Genomic DNA, 7,746 nt, shown 5'->3' on the forward strand with positions numbered 1-7,746 from the left:
TACCTCACCGCCGTCACCGAGGGGCAGTAGGACTAGCCTGGCCTCCTCGCGGGACGCTCCCACAGTCAGCAAGGCTGGCCCCGACCAGCCCCCACCCTCATTTCTAGTTCAACCCTGCTGGCCCAGCCCCTTCAGGCACCGCCTCCATCCAGGCCCACATGAGGCCTACCTAGTAGTGCACCTGGCGCTTTCAAAGGTGCTCTGAGTCTCAGGGGGATGGGCGTGGGTGGTTCTGCCTGCTCTCCTGCCCCGCCCAACCTCCCCCCACCAACCATCCCCCGATTAACCTGCCAGTGACTTCACCCAACGAAGTGCACATGGAGCTCCAGAAACTTTGGCCCTTACCACTTAATATTTTAACCAGTTCCCCACGGCTCCCAATAAAACTACATTGTAACCACCGTGACTATCCTTGGATCCAAATCTAGGCTCCTTCATCATCCTCTCCTTGGCCTAGATCCCTACAAGTGGGTTTGCAGTGATTTGTAAGCTTTTAAGCATTGGTGTAATTAAAAAAAAAATTGTTGTTGTTGAATCAGGCTCTTTTTGTCCATTGCTTCCGAGTTTCTGTCACTCTTTGACTTTGCCACTTAACACTGTTTTTTTTAATTCACTAATTCTTTAATTTTGTAATTGCATTGTCTTGCATTTAAATCCTTGATGCACACACTGGATACCCATTTCATTGTTTAACTTTTTTAGTTTCATTCCAGGTAGCGTAACAGCATTGCATTAGTTTCCAATGGACACTCATTTTAACTCAGAGAGTTATCTGACACCATTTCTAAAATAATCCTAACCTTGCCCCTGCTTTGAAGTCCCATCGTAATTCTGCAGAAACCTGTGTGTTCCTTTGGCTCTAACTGCAAACTCAGTTCTGCTTTGTCTGGTGTACCAGTAACACGATGTCTTGTTCCTTGATCTTGAAAGTATTCTGAGCACTAGAAAAGCCTAAATTGGCTAAGCACTTGAAAATCCCTGGCTGTTCCTTCAAATGAGTTTTCGAGTCAGTGCATTAAGTTCCAGAATATACTAAACACTATTGCCTGGTGACCTGAGGTTGGATTGAATTTAGACATCGATTTAGTTCTTCCGAGTCGCAGAGTCTTCACTAAGGTTTTCCTGGAAAATCCTTGTGCTCATAAGTGATTCCAAGGAAGATGTTTAGGGGTATCCAATTGCTGTATAGAGAGCACCCTGGAAACTGGCTCAGGTGCCCTCTGGTGGGGGCCATGTCAATTGAGTGTTCTGCTTTCAGATTCTGGTTTCTCTGATGAAGGTAGCCTGAGAGAGGGTGTAGGGAGAAGAAGAGGAGAAAACTCTGGAATACCAAATTTTAATGTTTTTATATGATATATGATCTGATAAACATACAAATGTATTTACTTGTCAAATGGAGGAAATATAGGAAATTCCCTTAGGGTAAACATTTCTATTTTCATATTCCAAGCACCACATCAATTATGATTTTACATATACACACATGTGAATGACACTGTTATTCTCGTGATTATAAAACTGAACATGCTGTTTTCAGTGACAACAAGATATTTCATGGAACAGTTTGAGAAGCAGTAACCTAGGTAGGAGCCAGAATGCCTGGGTGTGAATTCCCACTTCTGCTCATTATGAGCTGTATGACCTTGAGCACACTACCTAAAACTTCCGTGTCTCAGTCTCTGCATCTGTAAAATGAAGGTAATAATAGCACCTACTGGGGCACCTGGGTGGCTCAGTCGCTTCAGTGTCTGGCTTTTGACTTTGGCTCAGGACGTGATCTCAGGGTCACGTGACTGAGTCCCACAGCGAGCTCTGTGTGGACAGCGAGGAGCCTGCTTGGGATTCTCATTCTCTCTTTCTCTCTCTCTCTCTCTCTCTCTCTCTCTCTCTCTCTCTCTCTCCCCTCCCTCCCACCCTCCCTCCCTCCCTCCCTCCCACTCTGTCTCTACCCTCTTTCTCTCTCTCCCTACCTGCCCTTCCCCACAATTTCCCTCTCTCTCGCTCTCTCTCTGAAAACAAATAACCTTATAAAAGTGATCTCAAAATAAATAATAATAGTATCTACCGCACTGGGATCTTGGGAACATAAAATTAGGAAATAATACATGAACAACTTAGAAGGGTACGTGGCACATAGTCAGCTCTAAGTGTATGCATTTAGCCTGATTACTGTTGCTGTATTTGGCGTTCCAATACAATGTGATAGTTTAGGCAGGTGGCATGCCAATACAAGTGGTCCCCTATACAAATTATACTGAAGTTATTCTTCATACCACCGCCAAGTGGCAGCAAACGGGGAGCATGAGGCCCAGAATCTCTCCTCAGTACTTCACACAACTTTTGCCAATGCCACTAGCAAACAGTACTTTTTTTTTTTAACGTTTATTTATTTTTGAGACAGAGAGAGACAGAGCATGAACAGTGGAGGGGCAAAGAGAGAGGGAGACACAGAATCTGAAACAGGCTGCAGGCTCCGAGCGGTCAGCACAGAGCCCGACGCGGGGCTCGAACTCATGGACGGTGAGATCATGACCTGAGCCGAAGTCGGACGCTTAACCGACCAAGCCACCCAGGCGCCCCTAGCAAACAGTACTTTTTTTTCCCCGCTTATACTACTTTTAACTAACTCCCTCTCTATACTACTCAGTGGACAATACTCACAGACTACAGTACAAATAGCACCTCCTAGATTGAGTAATAGATGCTTTACATGACCATCAGAGGCAAGGGAAAGCCACTGACATGGAAATAATCAAGTCTTGCGAAACTAAAGTTCCTCAATCATTTCATATCCATACTGTTTACGTTAGGCTGCTTTAGCAGGTACTCTGATGAAGAGATTAAGGCTTTGTGGTAAAAGCATATCAGAAGAGCTGTCCCCAGAGCTTGGCAGTTGGTAAAATGCTATAAATGTGTAAATCCCAGTTCTGGCTGCATAAGGAAGAAAGACTGCAATTTCTCCTTTTCTACTAACCATTTGCTTAAGTTTTGAAGCCTTGTCCATCTATCACCCTGCTTCTCCCCTTGCAGTGGACTCGAACATTCTTTAATGTATCGTCTCATCCACAGATTCAACTTTTCTTCACTTATTTCCTTCTTTTACACTAAAATCTAACTTTCTTTTTTTTTTTTTTTTTTTTTTTTTTTAAATTTTTTTTTCAACATTTATTTATTTTTGGGACAGAGAGAGACAGAGCATGAACGGGGGAGGGGCAGAGAGAGAGGGAGACACAGCATCGGAAACAGGCTCCAGGCTCTGAGCCATCAGCCCAGAGCCCGACGCGGGGCTCGAACCCACGGGCCGCGAGATCGTGACCTGGCTGAAGTCGGACGCTCAACCGACTGCGCCACCCAGGCGCCCCTAAAATCTAACTTTCATTCCCATCATTCCACTAAGAAATTTTGAGGGTCATCAAGGACCTTTTTTTTGTTTTAACTTTTTAAAGTCTTTATCCTGCTTCACTTCTTAGCAGCAGCGGGTAACAATGCCCATACCCTCCCTCTGCTCTTCGAACCCCACCTTATTTCTAAAGGACGGCAACCCCTGGCATTGAGTTCTTGCCCCTTGCTATCTGTCTTTTGAATTGCTCTTAAGGCTTCAAAACCAGATTCTCCAACTCACATTTCCGGCTCTGACCCCTTTACCTAGGCCATGTGGACTTTTTGCTCTATCGTCTAGGTGTTCATAGACAACATCCTCAACCACACACTCAAAAATCATTACTTGACATGGATTACCTCTGTAGACAGCTAATCATGTACATTTTATTGGGGCTCTTTTCGGTGTTACTTTGAGTGTGTTTTTCTTATTGAGTCTTAGGAGGCACCCTTACCCTTAGGATGCTGACCAGCATACTTTGTCTCACTTTTCATTTATAACACAATACTTATCACAAGGGCTGGGTGATCACTGGTTTGCCTTGTTTCCTTTTGAGTAATTTCTTAGTCCATAGAGATCTCAACTTATGGAAGTCTTCTGAAGTTCCTTTCAGACGCATACTTGGCTATATTGTTAGGAAGGTTAAGTTGGCTAGAGCTACCTCTTCTTCCCAATTCAGATTCTTCACCTCAAAACTGTGTGCATCAAATATCTTCACCCAGGTAGCCTCTGGTTTGGGGATTCAGGAGATAAGGACCTTCTAGAGAAGTCAGGGCTATGGACTGAGTTGGCTGGAAGCTATCTTAAGTTTTTGATTCACAGGGAACACCTTAAAGTGGCAGCTAATTTCGTGCCATAACCCTAATTCCTTTCTATAGGGATCTACAGAAAATCCCTCCTTATTCTTTAATAAGCTTCATCAGTTTCAGATATTCTTACAAATTTTAGTCTTTGAGACCTTAAAGATTTCTTTAGGACACAGTAGCAGGACAACGCCTAGCACTCTCATTCACAGAAGACTGATCAACAGAGTGTCATGTTACTTGCGTGAAAGTACCCTAATACAATGTGATTCATTTATAAGAGGTCTAGAAAAGAAAATAATTTTCAGTGTCTCTTCAGCCACAAAAAGGACCAGTCAACAGGATGTTCTAGTTCCCCTGACGGGTATAGCTGTCTAATGAAACTTGCATGTGTATTATTATATAGCTTGTGTGACGGACAGAAACGAGTTGGTCAGTGTATCTACCTCATTGCACCCACTTAGGATTTACAATGTAAATCCTACAAAGGAGGCTGAGAGTGCGATGACATTAACCGTTCTGCTTGGAAAACAGTTGGGGTTTCACTGCATATCAATAAATTAGAATCTTGAACGGCACATTAGTCTTTTCTGAGATTGAATTGTGAAACCTCTGGAAGGCTGATTAACTCAAGTGAGTGGAAAAAGAAAATGAGTTCCTGAACTTGCAAAGGTAGGAGCACTATGTTACTAGATAAGGCCCTGACAGAGCAGACATTTCTACTATTTTACTGGCATTTCTTTTCCTTTACAAATCCAACAAAGAGAAAACTCCATTCCTTTGAAGGACGTTTGCATAACGACCTGCTAGTCATTCTTGATAAAGACAATAAATTGCAAACTTCTAATTACAAACTACAACAAATCATCATTAAAATAACCCGTTCGAAACTGTCACTAAAGGGATGAGATTACAAAAGAAAGTCACAATTCAAGATCAAATGATCACTCAAAGTTTGCACAAGTTTGAAACACCCTGAAAAATATTAGCAGGGACTCACACATCTGTATGCCAATGTTCACAGCAGCATTATTAATAGCCAAAAGGTGGACTAAACCAAACGCTCACTGTGGTATATATAAAATGTTGCTTTACTTAGACTCTCACAATGGTTTTATGAAAATCTCACTACAAACATCATTCCTTTATGAATGCAATCAACTTCATCTCTTTTTTTTTTTTAATTTTTTTCTCAACGTTTATTTATTTTTGGGACAGAGAGAGACAGAGCATGAACGGGGGAGGGGCAGAGAGAGAGGGAGACACAGATTCGGAAACAGGCTCCAGGCTCTGAGCCATCAGCCCAGAGCCTGACGTGGGGCTCGAATTCCCAGACCGCGAGATCGTGACCTGGCTGAAGTCGGACGCTTAACCGACTGCGCCACCCAGGCGTCCCAGCGTCATCTCTATAGAAGAATTACATCACTAGTAGCAAGTAGGAACAATATCAACCTAATCTTCATTTTTATTTTTATTTTTTTTAATTTTTTTTTCAACGTTTATTTATTTTTGGGACAGAGAGAGACAGAGCATGAACGGGGGAGGGGCAGAGAGAGGGAGACACAGAATCAGAAACAGGCTCCAGGCTGTGAGCCATCAGCCCAGAGCCTGACGCGGGGCTCGAACTCACGGACCGCGAGATCGTGACTTGGCTGAAGTCGGACGCTTAACCGACTGCGCCACCCAGGCGCCCCTCAACCTAACCTTTAGATCAGTGAGATTTTCCATATGAGCCAAAACATTCTCATGTACTACTACTAGTGAAATAAGGATTCCTTTTCAGTAGGACAGACATTAAGAGACCCACTTACCAAACTTATCCTTAACAAGTTGCTCTGAAGATCTTGAATTTGGGCCACTTGCTGTTTAATGGTTTCTTCCCATCTGGCATGTTGAACTTTTAGCCTAAAATGCAGATCTTAAGATAATTATTCTCACACATAAATTTAAAAAAATACCATATAATTTCTGAACAAATGAGGGTATTATTACATAAATTCTTAAAATTTTATCAAGAGGAAGATTTGGCAATTGTGCCATTTTCCTCTTTGTGTTTTGTGGATAAGGTACAAAATTGAGAGATAAGATGCCACGATTCTGCATTTCAAACTAGCTCAAAGCTGGAATTTGTATCCACTTAACAATGATATACTGGCATAACTAATACATTTCTCATACTACACTGCTTATCTGCTCTATAAATACTCACGCTATTTTCTCTGAGGGTAGAATTCTACTTTTGCATATGATCCTTCATCTCCTCAGCATGTCTTATGGCCTCTGCATGTCGATCCTGTGATTCTTGCAACTAAAATAAAGAAAAAAAATAATTTTAACTACTGACAATCTAATAGAACACCATCACCTATTTCTGTAACTAAATTATTTTCTTTTTTGACTTGAGAGAGTGAGAGTGAGAGTGAGAGTGAGAGAGAGAGAGAGAGAGAGAGAGAGAGAGAGAGAGAACATGCACAAATGGGGAAGAGAGGCAGAGGGAGAGACAGAGAAAATCGTAAGCAGGCTCCAAGCTCAGGGTGAAGCCTGATGTGGGGCTCGGTCTCATGACCGGTCTCATGATGTGGGGTTTGGGATCATGACCTGAGTGGAAATTAAGAGACAGGACGCTCAACCAACTAAGCCGCCCAAGTGCCCCTGTAACTAAAATCTTATTGGACCCAGTCACACTCTCCCCTACATGCTGATGATGGCTACTTTGAGGTCAGAACAGCAGAGTTGAGCTGCTACAACAGAGGCTATGGCCAACAAAGATGAAATGTTTCAATACTCTTACAGAATAGTTTACCAACCTTACTGTACTACAAAAACATAACGTTTTTAATGATTTTAAATTATATATGATCAGATAACCGTACAAATGTATCTACTGGTCAAATGGAGGAAATCTAGGAAATTGCCTTATGGTAAACATTTCGGTTTTCACATTACAAGCACCGCATCAACTATGATTTTAAATTTTCACATAGGTGAATGACATTGTTATTCTCGTGATGATAAAACTGAACATGCTGTTTTCAGTGACAACAAGATATTTCATGGAACAGACTGAGAAGCAGTATCCTAGTAGGAGCCAGAATGCCTGGGTCTGAATTCCCAATTCTGCTGGTTATGAGCTGTACAACCTTGAGTACACTACCGAAAACTTCCGTGTGTCAGTCTCTGCATCTGTAAAATGAAGGTAATAACATCACCTACTGGGGCACCTGGGTGGCTCAGTCGCTTCAGTGTCTGGCTCTTGATTTCGGCTCAGGACATGATTTCAGGGTCATGTGATTGAGCCCCACAATGAGCTCTGTGTGGACAGCGAGGAGCCTGTTTGGGATTCATTCTCTCTCTCTCTCTCTCTCTCTCTCTCTCTCTCTCTCTCCCCCCCACCCCCGTCTTTCTCTCTCTCCCTACTTGCCCTTCCCCACAACCTCTTTCTCTCTCTCTCTCTCTGTATCTCTGAAAACAAATAACCTTAAAAAAGTGATCTCAAAATAAATACTAATAGTATCTACTTCACTGGGATGTTGGGAAGATTACAATAGGAAAAAACACATGAAC

At 42.5% G+C, this 7,746-nt stretch overlaps 1 long non-coding RNA gene across 1 annotated transcript; it reads right to left on the reverse strand.

Annotated features, from left to right (window-relative positions):
* Positions 1-530: 530 nt before the first annotated feature.
* Positions 531-6,432, reverse strand: LOC125159787 (uncharacterized). The gene is made up of 3 exons (XR_007149923.1): positions 6,392-6,432; positions 5,994-6,087; positions 531-1,284 (listed from the first exon to the last, which is right to left on the reverse strand). It is a non-coding gene; the product is annotated as an uncharacterized LOC125159787 (long non-coding RNA).
* Positions 6,433-7,746: the final 1,314 nt, after the last annotated feature.

The sequence above is a fragment of the Prionailurus viverrinus genome, unplaced genomic scaffold (genome assembly GCF_022837055.1).
Source record: "Prionailurus viverrinus isolate Anna unplaced genomic scaffold, UM_Priviv_1.0 scaffold_61, whole genome shotgun sequence".
NCBI classification, from domain to species: Eukaryota; Metazoa; Chordata; class Mammalia; order Carnivora; family Felidae; genus Prionailurus; species Prionailurus viverrinus.